We start from the raw sequence: 17,760 nt of genomic DNA, 5'->3' as shown, positions 1-17,760 counted from the left end.
GTTGTACAGACCAGAATAACAATGTCAGAATTAGGCCTGTCACAATTATTACATAATTGCCTAATCACAATTATTTGAGATAATCACAATTATTTTCTATAAGTGTAATAATTGTAAATATTTTTCAAAAATAGCAGATCTACAAGATCAGCTTCTGAGCTTGTAGATTGTCTATTTAATATTTTGAAAGTATAAAATTATTCAATATCTGCCCTGTACAATTTGTTTTCGTATACCTCCACCAATTGTGATCTCTTGGTTTAATGTTCTTCCATCCCTGTCTATTCTGGTTTACTTGTCTCTCTCCAGAGTTTCCAGTCTCTCACCAGTTCCAGTGGATCTCCACTCTCACCCAGTCCTCTGAATTTCTTCACAGATGTGATTGATGTGGTGTCTGGTCTGAGAGACCAACTAGACAACATCCTGAAGACAACAAAGAGAGGTGAGATTTAAATGTGTTTCTTGTTTTTCTAACCAGCCATCATAGTAAACATGGATTGATGAAGTCAGAAGGCAAATGGAGATATTTGAACTGGAGCAGACTGATGGTACACAGGTTGGCTGTCTGTCAGATTGGACAGAAACATTGAAGAATCTAAGCAAGAATATTTCTCAAAGGAGAGGTTAGGGTTAGATTTAAATGTCTTTATTGTGTTTTAACCGGCCCCTATACTGTACAGTACATTTCTAAGTGTTGAAACAGTTTGTACAGGTGGGAGTATGTCTGGGAAGGCTACTAAAGCCTGTAGTATGGGAGGCAAAAGTGTGCAAAATGTCAATTCTCCTAAGATTTTTTGTAATGAGCAGATCTACAAGCTCACAACGTGTCGTGATTCGTTCGATGTGTTGTGAAGTTGTAGAACGGCTATTTTCAAATAGCTGATGTATATAGGATTATGGTTGGTTAAACTAATTTTAAGGCTATATTAACACATTTTGCTGGGGATCCCCTGGAACCCCTTGGGGAACCACTGCACTAAAGTACCCAGAATGACAGTAAAGAACAGTGACAGTAAAGAATCCAGGCCACCAAATCTTATGTTGTGACTGAATTTATTCCCCACAAAGTTCTACAGAAACATGTCAACTAAGAACCAAGAGTTTCTTTCTTTCTTTCTTTCTTTCTTTCTTTCTTTCTTTCTTTCTTTCTTTCTTTCTTTCTTTCTTTCTTTCTTTCTTTCTTCAAATATTGATTGGATGAAATTTGTAACCCACCTGAAAATGTATTTTCTGTTTTACTGAAGAGCTGGAGAGACAGCTGTTACTGAACAAACACTATATAATAGCAATTACTATCAAGCTATAATAGCTTGAACCTTTTGACAAAACCCTTGGAACTTCAGTTTAATCCATTCTTCAGTACGATGTCTGTCATATATGCTATATATGTGATTGTGCTTTTAAGAGAGCTTCGTTACGACACTGCCATAAAGCAGGTCTGTTGTTGTCTTTTACGTCAGCCGTATGTTGTGACCTCCTGTAGGCTCACACTGTATGTTTTACATGCCCGAAGTCAGCAGTAAAGTCTATCGGATTTGACCCTTTGTGTGGACATAGAAATCCTTTACAATGTCATGATGACCTTTACTGTTTTCTTGTGTCTCCAGTTGAGGTTTTACATCCAGCGGAGCCTCAGACCAGAAATGACTTTTTACAATGTGAGTCCATGTTGATGCAGGTTCTGAACGTTGAAGTTTCATTCTGATATGTTGTTATTTAAAGCTCTAATGAGTTTGATCTGAGAGACTAACTCTAAACACAATATTGAATTCTCTTTTGTCGTGTGTTCTCACAGATTCCTCTCCTATGTCTCTGGACATGAACACAATAAACACACGTCTCTCCCTGTCAGAGGAGAAGAGGAAGGTGACTGTAACACGACAACAACAACCTTACCCTCGTCATGCAGAGAGATTTACTAGGTGCAACTGTCAGGTGTTGTGTACAGAGGGTCTGTCTGAACGTTGTTACTGGGAAGTAGAGTGGAGTGGTAAAGGGGTTGATATAGCAGTCAGTTATAAAGACGTCAGCAGACAAACCCTCTTTGGATCCAATGATCAATCCTGGTGTTTACAGTGCTGCATTGATAAAAACTACAGTTTCATTCACAACAGTGTTGAGACTAACGTGTCAGGGCCTCTCTCCTCCAGAGTGGGGGTGTACCTGGACCACAAGGCAGGTACTCTGTCCTTCTACAGTGTTTCTGACACAATGACCCAGACCCTCCTACACACAGTTCAAACCACATTCACACAACCTCTCTATCCAGGAATAAGGCTTTTGTATAGCTTTGGAGATACAGCAGAGCTGTGTAAGACATGGTAGACATGTTAAGAATACTGATGATGATATTCAGTTGAAAACTTAGTTTTCTTCAATTGATAACAGATTTTCCCTTCTAGATAAAGCATGTGTAAGAATGATCAATCAATCCATTGTGTTCCTCTCATTGCATTTCTTTAAGCCTGCTGCAGACAATCATTATACAGTATGCCCTGTTATCTTGTTGATATTACTACAGAGCCCTCTGTCAGTCAGTGTAGATTGGTTATACTTAATGTAGTGGTTTTCAAACTGTGGGTCGGGATGATTTTTTGTTTAATGTGCAACATTGTTTTTTCACTCAACAGTAAACAAACCAACATACAGTCTGTATAGTGTATACAGGGTATCTGCACATTTCTAAAGTGAAAGGACTTTTAAGACCTATTGAATACCTCTAAAAGGAAAAATAAAATGAGACATTACTGTTACACACTTAAAACTTGTTAAAAACAAAAGAGGGGGAAAAAGCTTCTGTAACTTCTTTAATATCCGATATGCAAGCTCACAACCTATCTGGTAAAATGACAAAATTATGTTTCAATTCATATAAAGGATTTTGAGACCGTCAAGTGATCATACTATTTTCATTAACTTTACTTAATTTACACTGACTTATTTTTTTCTAAATAAATGTTAGACTGCAACCTCTAACAGTGTGTTTTAGTCTGATTTGAAGAATGTTTCTGTTTCTGTCTCTCTGTGAAAGTTGTCTCCATGTTTAGATGACGTTTTATACAGGATCTGAATTTTGATGTTAGATGTGAATTTTGATGTTAGAACAGTGTGAGGACTGAGAGTACAAGACCAATATCTGATTAATTGTGTGTGTGCACTTGTACAATTGTGAACAAGACTAATTTTATCCAATAAAACATATTCATAATATTATGTACTTCTCGTGCCATAGTTCTTTTCAAGAGCAGCGGACCTCTATTGTTATTAACCAAGAGATTAATCAAACACTATTATATTGGGTTGATGGTGTCCTCAAACTAAATATTTTACACTATGATATTTGCTCTAGAAACAAGAAAGAAATGACAAGTCATACTGTGTGTGTGTGTGTGTGTGTGTGTGTGTGTGTGTGTGTGTGTGTGTGTGTGTGTGTGTGTGTGTGTGTGTGTGTGTGTGTGTGTGTGTGTGTGTGTGTGTGTGTGTGTGTACACGCGTGTGCATGCACAGGAGTGCGTTGTGGGAGAGAGAAGACCTCATTGTAATGATAATAATACACTCTCACTCAAGAATGCATTTAGAGAGAGAGAGAGAGAGATAGTTGTTTGCGACTTGGATGTCATCCACTCATTCTCTCATACCCTGCTGTTCATCATCATCTCTATTGTCTCCCAATCCCTGAGTGACAGAACTCTGGGCTGTGGTGTCACACACACACACACACACACACACACACACACACACACACACACACACACACACACACACACACACACACACACACACACACACACACACACACACACAACACAACACAACACAACACACATGCTTATAATCTCCGGTGGCACACCACAGCTCTGACACAGATATAACAGTGTTCAGTCAAACTGAGGAGTCTCCAGAGTGAATGCAATGATAGGCGTTGTCACAGACCCTGCCTGGCAGTCTCTCCTCCGCTGCTCTGCACACGGTGTGAGGAGGATTTATTCCAACTATTGGCAGCCTCCAATACTTTCTCTCCGTCCAGCGTATTGTTGTTGACAGCAGTGTTCTGCCAAACCAGGGACTCACGTGCACTGGAATGACGTCAAGTGAATAATTGTCGCTGTCGGGCAGAAACCTTGCATCTCCATATTTCATCTTTTTGTTTTTGTTTTATAAATGAATGGCCCTGTTTTATACTTCATCGTATGACCGCGTTGTGTTGAAGTAGCGCAAATAGCTGATCTACGCGCTCACAACACGCTGCAATGTGACACATTGTGAGCTTGTAGATCAGCTATTTTTGAAAGATTTTGGATAATTTTGAACATTTTGAGAAATGTTCACCTACTACTGCATAATGACATGCCCAAAATAGGGATGCCAGGTTGAAAGTGGTTACGTCTGTCTACAGGTTTTATAAACATTTAACCAATGAAATGTATTAACACGAGCTTGTGACTAATAATAACTACATTGGACCCTTTGGAAGACGGGTTCTATTTCCTGAAAAGTGACACAGCAGAAAGTGTGTGTTTGTTTTTGCACATTATTTTGTATTCTTTTACTTGCCTCAGGAAAAATTACAGAGCATATAGTTTTTTCAGCATCGCCCTGTTTTCGTCGGTGAAAGTGAAAGGTTTCTGGTTTGTGATCCAGGTGTACAAACCAGTGACCTCCCGGGTCTTTGCACATACAAGGAATGATGGACGATACAGTAGAGGTTGTTTAAGAGACCAGCTCTGTCTGAGGGGTGTGTTGTTAGCCAGACACACCACCTGGGGCTCAGGACTCAGATCTGAACTGATACCCCTTTGTCTGGGTCCCTTTGGCACCGATAGACACCAGCTGGCTGCTAAATAGTCAGGCAGACAGTCAGTCAGTTAAGCAGGCAGGCAGGCAGTCAGTCAGTTAGGCTGGCAGGCAGGAAATTAGGCAGGCGGACAGACAGACAGTCAGCCAAACAGCCCGTCAAGATGTGTGTTCAGTGTATAGTAGAGCGGATAGTAGGAACAATCGTTCACTTTGTGATACAAGCGTGAAAATTGGCATGAACATTCCTTTAGGTCAACTCTTTGACTTTTTTAATCGAGCCACTCAAAAATCCAAGATGGCGGCCATTTTTCAAGATGGCCGATACCTTAGTGGGCAGTTAAGTGATATGATAGTTTATTTGGTGATACAAGCATGAAAATTGGCATGAGCAGTCTCTGTGGGTCACTTGACAATAGGCCACCCACAGCTACTTGAAATTTCAAGATGGCGGCCATTTTTCAAGATGGCCAACACTTTAGTGGAGCATTTAAGTTATATAATGGTTCATTTGGTGATACAAGCATGAAAATTGGCATGAGCAGTCTCTGTGGGTCACTTGACAATAAGCCACCCACAGCTACTTGAAATGTCAAGATGGCGGCCATTTTTCAAGATGGCCACCACCTTAGTGGACTAGTTAAGCTTAAGAAATCATTTAGTTGGTGATACAAGCATGAAAATTGCCATGAGCCGTCTCAAAAGGTCATTTGACAAGAAACCGCCCACAGCCACTTGAAATTTCAAGATGTCAATCTTTAAATGATACCTTTTCTCATAGAAATGTATTGGGTTCCTCAAAAAGCTCTGTCAAGAGAGGTTGTTTGACTGTGTTTTGTCTGACTCCTCGCCCACGACCTGTCCAGTTTGGTAAGACCTGTCAGGAGTTGCCTCCCACCGGCATAGCTCTCAGGGTTCACTGAGGTAGGCCTAAACAAGCTCCCTTACCACGACAAGGTAACAGTCACAAGGGAGGATATATATATATATATATATATATATATATATATATTGTTTTTTTTAAACTAACAGCCATTACATGTGTCAAATAAATACTAAGGGGTGGGGATACAAAAAATAAGATGAATAAATTAGCACAGTTGTGGTGCTGATAAGCACAGTTGTGGTGCTGAACGGACAGTGCTCCAAAATTATGAGTAATGGCTAATACTGAATGGCAATAGCCACGGAACCATGACAAACGATACTAAGGAACTAAACTGAAAATGTGCTTCACTGTTAGATATGGCAGTGGAAGGCAGTGGAAGCAATGTTACAAAGTAACAACTGAAAATTACACAGTAATAGACTAGATAAAAAGTAAAACATGATGCGTCGATGTGACGAGGGGAAGCCGAGCCATAGGCCTCCACTTGAAAACACAGAGGACAACAGGGAATAACTCTGGCAAAATAAACATGCAAATAGGTTCTAGCAGGGGCAACTACATAGGCATGTGAAACTGAGTCCATATCTGAAGCAGTTACACCTTCCAGTACATGCCTTGGAGCACCCACATTTGGTCAACTCCCAACAACTCTCCGCAATAGGTGGAAGTGGAGTCCAGAAGACTTTCCACTTCTCGTCCTGTTCCACCCATCCCCAGTCAGATGGGCTCGGCATTTGTGGATGTCGCTTCAATGCCTGTCCCCACACGTATCCAGCCTCATAAGAAGCATGTTTGGCATGCTCTTTGAGTGCTGCTTGAGTTGGTGGGATCAAGTCATATTGTCTTTGCTTTCTGGCAAAGAGATCAAGCCTGGCCTCGTTCACAGTTGTGACATCGCTGGACCGGTCATACATTAGATCTTCTTGGCCTCTTGACATGGATATCTTTGGTATCTTCAGTGTCTTCAGCAGATGTAGATGCTCTCTTTTGGGCCCTTTCCAGCTCTGTGTTGTTGAACCTAAGTTTACAGCTTGAATTATATTTTGCTCTGTTTCTTGTCGATGTGCTTTCTATGCCATCACCTTCATCTAGTCGGGTTGGACTAAGTAAGATAGGCAGAGCATTGATCTTATGAAATAATGGAACATTTCTTGCAATGGTATCATAACCAGTACGATCGTGCTCTCTGTTGAATAAACTCGGCTGAATGAGTTTTTCCTTGGTGACCTGCTGACAAATTAAACATCTGTCCCAGTTAGTTTTCACAACTGTTATGATGGCTTCTGCCATGTCTGCAGCATAGGCAGAGGCCGAGGGTTTATCCTTTTACCACCTTTTACCAAGCACTTTGATGTATGGGATACAACTAAGTTCGTGCCTTAACCCTACACTTAGTTCGATCGTTCATCCAATGCCATTTAAATCCTGAGCGATCTGTACACCATCCGGTTAACTAAAACCCCATTAACCTTGGCTCGGCTCTCCCGTGCTGGCACAACCTGTCAATTCAGGTGCGGCTATCTAACTGTTTTGGGGTAAATTAGACAGCATTTGGGATACCAACTTTCAATTAGCTGACATTGAACCCCACTCTGAGTTTAACAGCAGTGATATATCACCAGTGTGCCCTGGTAGTGCAGATATTCACTCTTATCTAATCTATCTATGATCAACAAATCAACACAACTATATTGTGATGTGTTAAAAGTTGTTCTTTAGCATAATAATAATAATCGTATAATCGTCCTTAATGAAAAAAAAACATAAATTTATATGAGAAAATTTATCTTTTGAGGATCCAGGGGGCGGCCATCTTGAAAATAGAAATGTAAAGTGGCTGGGAGTGTTTTCTTGTCAAGCAACCCTTAGAGACTGCTCATGCCAAATGTAATGCTTGTATCACCAAATAAACCATTATATAACTTAATTGCTCCACTAAAGTGTTGGCCATCTTGAAAAATGGCCGCCATCTTGAAATTTCAAGTAGCTGTGGGTGGCCTATTGTCAAGTGACCCACAGAGACTGCTCATGCCAATGTTCATGCTTGTATCACCAAATAAACCATTATATAACTTAATTGCTCCACTAAAGTGTTGGCCATCTTGAAAAATGGCCGCCATCTTGAAATTTCAAGTAGCTGTGGGTGGCCTATTGTCAAGTGACCCACAGAGACTGCTCATGCCAATTTTCATGCTTGTATCACCAAATAAACCATCATATCACTTAACTGCCCACTAAGATGTCGGCCATCTTGAAAAATGGCCGCCATCTTTGATTTTCAAGTGGCTCGATTTAAAAAATCGATAAATGACCTCTAAAGATGATCTGTACCAAGTTTCACGCTTGTATCACCAAGTGAACGATTCTCCCAAAATATTGCTTTTATCCGCTGCACTAGTAGGGCATCATACCGACAAGAACTCCTCTGTTTATCATCTACACACACTCCTTAATCCCTGTTTGTTCTGGCCATGAAGGCCACTGGCTGTCGCTTGGCAAAAAACTGAAGGAATAAAACAACTGTCAAAACACAGATGAGAGAGAGAGAGAGAGAGAGAGAGAGAGAGAGAGATAGAGAGAGAGAGAGAGAGAGAGAGAGAGAGAGAGAGAGAGAGAGAGAGAGAGAGAGAGAGAGAGAGAGAGAGAGAGAGAGAGAGAGAGGGAGAGGGAGAGGGAGAGAGAAAGAGAGGGAGAGTCGGTCGGTCTGTCTGAATTTGTTATTGTGGGTGTATATGGACGTGTCTGTGCGTGCGTGCGTGTGTTCTCTTGCCAGTGTAGAATGAATGCGGATAAGGCCATTTGCCTTTGAGATTTGATTAATTATTTGTATGATTTGAGACATTTGTTGAATTATACTGTACAGTACATGTCTTTTGTTTTCACTTCTTGTGTCTGAGTTTATAAAATAAATGGTTTGACAGGCAGAGAGAGGTAAGACCTCCCCATCTGTGATTCTCTGAATCAATTTCATCACACAGACGAATATTACTTGCATTTCTCGTCTGAGACGTTATCTTTGTCTTTGAGACGTGTGTCCCTTAGCCTTTGGTAATAGGAGTTTAAGATCTAACTTTAAGGAACACCATTCAATGAATGTCTTGATGGAGCACATCTCAAATTTAGATGATTACAGTGGGTAATGGTGGGTGACGGCACAATCGGAGATGGGGATTAATAATTGAGTTGAAGACTTTGAAAAGAACCTGGGGTTTATGAGTGTTACGAGATACTAAGTTGGATATGTAATCGTTTTTTGCAGCTTTGATGGCTATCTGGTACTCCTGTAAGCAGCCACATAAAATTTCTACTGAGACGTGGAGTCTGTCTTTCTTCCACTTTCTCTCAGCACGTCTGCGAGGGCGTCTGAGGTCACGAGTGGAAATATTGAGCTTTCGTGCTTGTTGTTTTGAGCTTAAGAGGAACAACAGAGTCTAAAGTGCTGGTGCATGTGTGGTCAAACATAGAGAGGAGTTCCTCAGCACTAAGAGTGCAGTTACCATCCGAAGCACAGTGTGTGTGTGTTTGTGTGTGTATATTAAAAATGAGGGAGGAGCAGTGGCAGAGGTAATCATGCGCTGGCAGCGGGCAGGGGCACGAGATTTCACAATTGAACAGGGAATTGATGCAGTAAATAAAATGGGGAAAGTGATCTGAGATTCAGAATGTCCTCAACAATGACGGATAGACCATAAGGTCCAAATTTTGCCCCAGTGTGTCGGGCCAGTAACGGATTGGGTTAAATTAAAAGAGTCAAGGAGTTAAAAAAAAGTAGGCCTACTTCACTAAAGGTCTGGACTCGCAGCATAAATGTACATCTCCCGAGATTAAAATGTTATCATATTTGACCGTGAAACAGTCCTGAATGAAGTCTGCATTGAATTTAGGTGGGCGGTAAACCACTGCACATAACACTGGAGAGGACAGGTTTAGCTGAAATTGCTGCAGTCAATTGGCACTGTAAATATTCAACACATTACTGTCAGGCCTGGAATTGAACCTGGAACAACTGGGGACTCGTGCTCCCCACGCAGGCTCTCTAACCATTCAGCTACTGTATGCTGCCCCAAAACATTTATGGAGACCTTTATGGTTCGAGGTTTATTTGTTATATCTTGTGTGGTACATAAGAGATCTGATCTGATCTTACCCTTACATTGCTAAATGCCTAAATTGTGATATTTGTTACTTACCTTTATTACACAGCTTTGTTCAATACTTGGGTTTTTGTGGTCTGGTATGGCAGACCGCCGTTCTGCCTCTGCTCACGTTGCTCACTGCAGTTTTAATCATAGAATTTAATGGACTATTTTTTGTGGGAGCTTGTGAGCTAAAATATAATTCTTCTTTTAATCAATATTTCATGTAAAAGTATTGTTTTAATTTGTAAGTAGCCATGTTATTGCAAAATAAACCCGACAGTGTACAGTACTGATAATGCAAAGTTAATCAAGTAAATAATGTTTTTGGAACATAATCTGTTATTCCCCTTTGTTACTATTCCTAATAATATTGATTGTAGGTATTGAATCTTACTCCACTGTTAAGGCCACGCTGAAAGGGTCATTGACACGTGAGTGTGCCTTTTCACATCGTCTATTTAATTTAAAAAAGGACTTGTGTTTCTAGAATGGTCAAACAAGCAGTTTTTTTTTTGCTTTTTACTCCTTTTTCTCCCCAATTTAGTCGTTATGCCAATTCATTCCTCCCCACACACATTTATGTGTGTTGTCACTGCTGTTGTATCCTACTGGCTCACCTGCCAGAGAGGAGCCCCCACCGGGATGACGTAGAGCCTTCGTCCTACTCCTCCCGCCCAACACTCCCCGCTGACAGGTGCCGCCCCAGCCCGTAGGAGTACGTGCAATGACCAATATCACCCTCACTGCGCCCGGCTTGCTTCCCCCGAACACAGGGCCAATTGTGTTCGCACAGACGCTCGACAAAGCCGGATGCACCACGTGGATTCTAACCCCAGCGGCGGTGGGCAGCTACTGCACCCGAGCGGCCCCCCAAACAAGCAGTTTTTGGACGGCAAGCGCAAGCGGCCGTCCTAGTGAACAGATATCAGGCATCTGACCAAAAGGGGGAGTTAACCTCCGAAGCTATTTAAAGAGAGGCGGGGCGTCGGTGAAAAAGGGCGGGGTTTGGTAAGGAATGCTCTCTTTCTGGGAAAAAGGGGACGGGTTTGCTAAAAAAGGGTCCGGAACGCGTCATCATTGCTTGTTTGCCACCGATTGGTTGCTGCAACTTGGATTCATGCAGGGAGACGCCCCCTCTTTGCTCCGAAAATGTTTGAACAGCCGCCATTGTTGTCACAGGCACTGTGGAGAAGTAGACAGACTATGGAGGCAGCAGAATTTTTTATTAAATTATAGAATGCACCAAAACATTAATAAGTGTCTACTTGAATCTATTTAAGCCACAATAACGTCCCGATTTTATTTTTGATATGTTTTGGACATATTTAGCATAGTTTCAGGAGATTTTCTGTGATCCTGTGTTCATTTAAGAGCATTGAAATGTCACCTTAAAATTAATTTTCATCAATTACAGAATGTACCTAAAACATTTAAGTGTCCAATAAATATAAAGGTAATTTAGATAAAGGTCCGACTTTATTTTTGATATTTTTTTGGGGTTTATTTAGCATAGTTTTAGATGATATTCTGTGCACATTTTCTTCATTTAAGCACCACTGAGCTCCCCATGCCATCTCTCTCTCTCTCTCTCTCTCTCTCTCTCTCTCTCTCTCTCTCTCTCTCTCTCTCTCTCTGTCTGTACATAGGCGGGTGCAAATATGGTTTATTGCAGTATCAGGTGTACTTAATAACATATCAAAAGTCTAAAATCTGAAATCTGATCATTAGAAATGTCAAATTTCCAAGATGGCCGCCACCAGTTCCTTAAAAGACCATTACTCCTTCATTATTTGCCCTACACAAGTAATTATGGTGCCTAACCCCATGTTTTGGTGATCTAGGAATCCAATTAGCATATACATTATAGTTAAGTGATTATGAGTACAATTAAATATTGAAGCAATTGGTTATAAGCATATTTAACAATGTAATTGGAAATTTCTCCCTTTTCTACACGCCATAATGCCCAGGATTGGTGAATTCATCACCTATACATGTAATTCACATTCTGTTGAAGCTTTCAAAATTTCTTTGGATACCAATAAGGAATAAATTCATTTTTACTGGGTGGCACTGTGACATTTGTAAAAACATGGCTGCCAAGTGATAGACTGGGAATATTACACAAATCTTGGAAGAAATTCCTTACCGAGAAATGTCTTAACCAATTTGTTTGTAAAGGTGTCTGGTTCCCAAACTGGGGGTCCCCCAAATGATTTTGGGGGGTCCCCAGATGGTTAGCTTAATGTGCAACATTGTTTTCTCACTCAACGGTAAACAAACCAACATACAGTATAAGTGTATAGGGTATCTGCACATTTCTAAAGTTACAATTTAATTACTCTTAAGACTATATTATCTATATATATTATCTCAAATATTAGGTAAGAAAGAGGCAAACATTGTGAAAATAGCCGATGTACAAGCTCACAACGCTACACTCACTAGGAAAAAAATGGCCACTTGTGGGCCTAGACAGGGTGTGCAAGTCAGTACAGAGCTATCACAACATGTATCTAGTGTCTTCTACTGGGTGTCTAGGCAGGGGTGGTGGAGGAGTGTGGCGTGGATAAGGTTCAGATTTGCTTATCACAGACATCTCCTTATTCCTGTGAGTAGGTGTGTGAGGTTTTAGTGCAAAATTAATTTCACACGTCTTTGTTTTGTGATTGGTACTGCTGGCAATAAGCTTGAACCTTGATCTTTTTTCTGGATAATTGTAACAGCAAGAAGGCACGTATAGGGGACAGCCCATGACGCCCTGGGCTCCAGCCCATAGAATCCCAATCTAACCGACCTCCACGCCCATAAGGGGCTGTGTCCCTGCTGCTATCCAACAAACAAGCATTGCTTTCGGCATACACCAATTTTTTGTTCTGGAGCTGTTCTGGAGAGGGGAGAGGACGCTCTGAGCCATAATGATAAGTCACTGGGGGCCCCTGGGAATATTAATGGTCAGCCACCACCAACTCTCCTGTGAGCCAGTCCAACATAGACACCCTTGTCTGCCTGACACACAGTCATGCACCACCACGTGGAGGTCTTACAACCGTCCACCACTATGGGGGGGGGGGGGTGACCCTTGACCCTCCTCACTACCTATGCCCACTCACGAGCGCCTATCTCGGGCATAGGAGCCAGACCCGCCAGGAGGTCCATTTGGGACCAGCATACATAGGGACACGACTGTCTGCCTGACACAGTCTTGCAACATGTGGAGGTCTTACAACCACCACCACTGGCTACCTATGCTAACTCAAGAGTGCCTATCTTGGGAGTGCCTATCTCGGGAGCCAGCGTGGAGGTCCACTTGGGATCAGTGGGACTATCCAGTGAGCCAGGCGACATAGGGACACTCCTCTCAGCCTCACGCATTAGCTAAATTCCAATACCTTAATTTCTGCCTCCTCCTCACTCCGTCCTCCAGCGTGCCGTGGCTTAGAAATCGTTTGCATCCCAAATGCTAATTTGCTTTTGGAGGAGCTGAGAACGAGGAGAGCGCAGGCTCCCTAAGCCACTTGGAGTGAGATCTGGCAAAGAAGTTTATCTTTCATGTATCGTTTGCAGAACTGTCTTCGTTGAAATGGCGTGTCATTTCTATTGGAGGTTTTGCACATCAGACATGGGGGAGATCAGAAGCTCAGGGTCTCCTTGGCTCCTAACTTAGCTCTTCTGTGCTCCAAGTGCCCAGGGAGCAATCCAGTAACCCCCATACTCCCCTCTACCCACCTGAGGGGAACCCTAGGCCCACTAAACTCTAGACCAGACCCACCCCCCATACTCCCCTCTGTCTAGGCACCCAGTTCTGACAGCTCTACACTAACCTACATAATAACCCCATCCCTCTTTGCACACTCACACTGATTGCCTTCCTAATGTGTTAAAAAGTTCTATAAACATCATGTTTTTCAAAATCATGTGTCTACAAGATGACACTGCGCTTGTCCACGAGAAAAATAAATATTCTCGTGTATGTAGGGGAGGAGTTATGAAGTTCCTGTGGGGTGGGTAAGGGGAGGGGTGCAGAGATTGGTTCAAAATGCAAGAAATTGTTTTTGGGTGGGGTATATAGTCAAAGATGAATTTAGTTTGGGCAATATTGAAAACAATACTATATTGCAACTGACAATATTCTCTGCCACCAACTTCTGCAAATTGTGACAATTAGTTGTGTTGTGTTTTGAGGATATCTTAAAGCCTTGTTCCAGTAAAAAATAAATACAAGTTGTTGGACATTTATTATATAATTAGTTAAGTTAACTTGAAACGGGTGACCATTTCAGAGGGTGTTAATAGAGTCTCAAACAAAATATAGGATTTCACAATTATCTAATTGTATCTCTGCAATTTGGCCAAGTCCAATGGATTCCCAGGCCCCCAAAACATGGGGTTAGACACAAAAAGTACTTGTCTAGGATAAATAATGAAGGAATTAAGCTATTTTAACGTTTTTTTGGCCATCTTGGACGCCATCTTGAAAATAACACCTTAAAAGTGGTCAAACTTTGGTAGACTTTTAGTATGTTATTCAGGACACCACATACTACAAAAAACAGTTGAGAAACCTTTTGTTCCAATTGTTTTTGGGTAAGGTGCTTTTTTTTCATATATACACCCGCCTAACAGCGTAGCCTAACAGTCAGTGTTGGGACGTAACACGTTACAAGTAACGCGTTACTGTAACGCCGTTATTTTTTTCAGTAACTAGTACTCTAACGCATTCTTTTTTTAATTCAGTAACTCAGTTACCGTTACTACATGGTGCGTTACTCCGTTATTTTTTATATAGTATAGCGAGGCGAACAGTGAGAATTGCACTTAAGTAGAGTACTTGAGTAAATGTACTTATTTACTTTACACCAGTCTGTGTTGCGGAGACCCGCTGTGATCGGCTTTGCAAGCTCTCTCTCTCTCTCTCTCTCTCTCTCGCTCGCTCTTTCTTTCTCTCTCTCTTAACAGCGTGTGTGTGTTTCTGGGACTAGTAGTAGGAATACCACGATAACGCAATGGTGATTATGAACCACATACCCAAACCCGTTAAAGGCTGCTTTTCCCAAGCTGAAATCTGCACTTAAACTGCAAGGCTGCAACGTCAGGAAAGTTACATGACTCACTCGCCCAGGTGGTGTCAATAATAGGCTACTAATCACCGTAATCGTAACAAAATTCAGAATCACAGCGCTGCCTGTTTCGGATTCCGCACGTTAAAGTATATTAATTCATTTGTTCGTCTATTTATTAACTGCGTCTGCTACTGCAGTCCCTGCGGTACATGAAAACTCCTGTTACAGTCAAGGATCACCTTCAACCTGGTGTTTGCACTTTCTCCATTTACGGTCCGTACATCTCTATAAACGTTCAGATTTCAAATATAAAGTGCTTACCCCATGGCCACGGATGTTACAATTATGCACGGGACTATCAAAAGTACCCGTATATTCTGTATTGTTCAATGAAAAGCATTTTAATCCGATCAGTGGCCATTTTTTCATAATGTATTGGAGTGCAATACACCTACCAACCGATAGGGTCACTCAGTTGAAAGCATACGGAGAAAATGGTAATTTTCTCCGTAAGGTAATTAATGTATTTGTGCAAGATGACCCTGCTACTGTATATAAAATGTGTATATTACTCGTTCATCATGGTTCATGTTCAAATAGCTGAATCCAAAATATAATGCTGTAGGCCTAAGTGTTAGGCTGTATTTACGTACCTGCTTTTTTGTTTTTACTTAAATTTTTATCCCACGATTTTGTAACCCTATATTTTTTTACACCCAGTGCCAATTGTCTATGTAATCCTGGGCACTACCTTCCCTCTGCCAACCTAGGGAGGCCAGGGCCGAGCTCATGCCTCCTTCAATGCATGAGAGCCAACTGACCTTCTTGTCACCTGACAGGGGAGAGTTTCCCTGGTTGGACATAGCGCGTGGAAGGAACACGTTATTCCAACCAGTTCCTTTCCCCTCCATCAGGCGCCCCGGCTGACCAGGGGGAGGCAGTATAGTGACCAGGATTACTGCATGTTTTTGTGAGGGTACCTACCCTAGGAGACACGGGGAGAACATGCAAACTCCACACAGAAAGGCCCTTTCGCCAACCCCACCTAGGGTATGGGCACTGATGACGCGGAGGAGAGAACACGCCCCCAGTGCCCACAGCGTCCCCTGTGGGAATCGAACCCAGGACCTTCTAGCTGTGAGGCGACAGCGCTACCGACTGCGCCACCGTGCCCCCTTTACGTACCTGCTTAATTGTAATTAATGCTTAAACATAATTATGACCGGTATTTTTTATCAGATGTCTGATAAATTTGATTCATTCCGGACATTGGGACCAGCAGGTTACAATCCTATAGCGCGACCCCTGGTATAGACCACATTGCTTAGCAGAGTTCAGTGATGCAAATGCATGTCAAGTTGATCAACAGATTGTATTATTCTCCAATGCAATAACAGTACTGAAATGAAGGGCAATAATGGGAGCCCTTTTTTTTATAAAGTAACTTAAAAGTTACTTTTCACAGCAACGCATTACTTTTTGGTGTAAGTAACTAGTAAAGTAACTGAGTTACTTTTAAATGAAGTAACTAGTAATGGTAACTAGTTACAACGGTGTCTAACCGAGTTATACTTCTCCAGTACAACGGTGTCTAACCGAGTTATACTTCTCCAGTACAACGGTGTCTAACCGAGAGTTATACTTCTCCAGTACAACGGTGTCTAACTGAGAGTTATACTTCTCCTGTACAACGGTGTCTAACCGAGAGTTATACTTCTCCAGTACAACGGTGTCTAACCGAGAGTCCATGCAGATCACAGTTGACAAATATTATATATTATCGGAGCTATTATTAACGTTATCGGTTTTATCGGGATGACGTCATAATTCCTGATATCGAACCGATAATTATCGGGCCGATACTTATCGTGCACTAATAATGTTATCGCAAATTATTTTTATATTTTTCTCTGTTGTTGGTGACAACTCTAGTGCGTCCCATGGACGCCACGACGGTGTCATGAATGCGTCCTTTCACAATATTGTGTGTCAGCGACGCACGACGCAGGCCTATGAGCATCTCTGCTCAGTGCGGCTGCAGAGTTCATGTGCAACATCTTGCATGCGTGGCTGTGGCTTTACAGTTTTCCTTCGCCATGTCTGTAGGTCTCCAGGGACCCCTAAGGGGGGGGGGGGGGGAACCGCGGACCTCCTTTTTTTTTTTTTTTTTTTTTTTTCCCATCCCATGATTTTGTACCCCCAAACGCTATTTTCTTTTTTTTGGGGGGGGGGGGGGGGGGGGGGCCTGCGCCGTCCACCATGACATCTATGTCATTCTTTCTTGTTTGATAACCAGGAGGTAACCTCTCCCTCCGTTATGAAATGAAAACATACTGTACATTACCTGCAATAGAAGTCTGAAATAAAAAGAGGTTACATATCTGCGTTGATCCACCTCATTTTGGACAAACCATACTCATCAACAGGTTTTTAAGCAGCCACTTGACGCCTACAGTGTGGATGTATGTAAACAATGGGTATATGTTTGACGACGTGAGCGTCTGATGGTTTCTGTGCGTCAGTACCTTTATGCTGAATTTATACTCTGTCGTACAGTGGTGTCGCATGACGCCAGCAGACCTACTGTACAAGCTCACTTGTGGAACTGATATGTTTGGCACACAACACCGTCGTACGTCAAGGTATAAATCAGGCTTTACTCGAATAAAATGCTTCAAAATGCTGTAAGTGGTAAAAATCCTGCCTTTTTCCTCAGCACAGTGTGAGGTGTTTGTTCAGAGAATAGGAGAGCCAGCTCCAAGATTTACTATTCTACTTAAAATTCACTGCATGGTCTCTCCTGCTCCACATCTTACACTTTATATTCACATTTAATACTCTGCTTTTTCGCCTTAGACATTTAGCTGCTGTTGTG

This window comes from Gymnoscopelus braueri (genome assembly GCF_963280865.1).
Source record: "Gymnoscopelus braueri genome assembly, chromosome: 9".
NCBI lineage: Eukaryota > Metazoa > Chordata > Actinopteri > Myctophiformes > Myctophidae > Gymnoscopelus > Gymnoscopelus braueri.
This window is presented reverse-complemented; position numbering follows the sequence as displayed.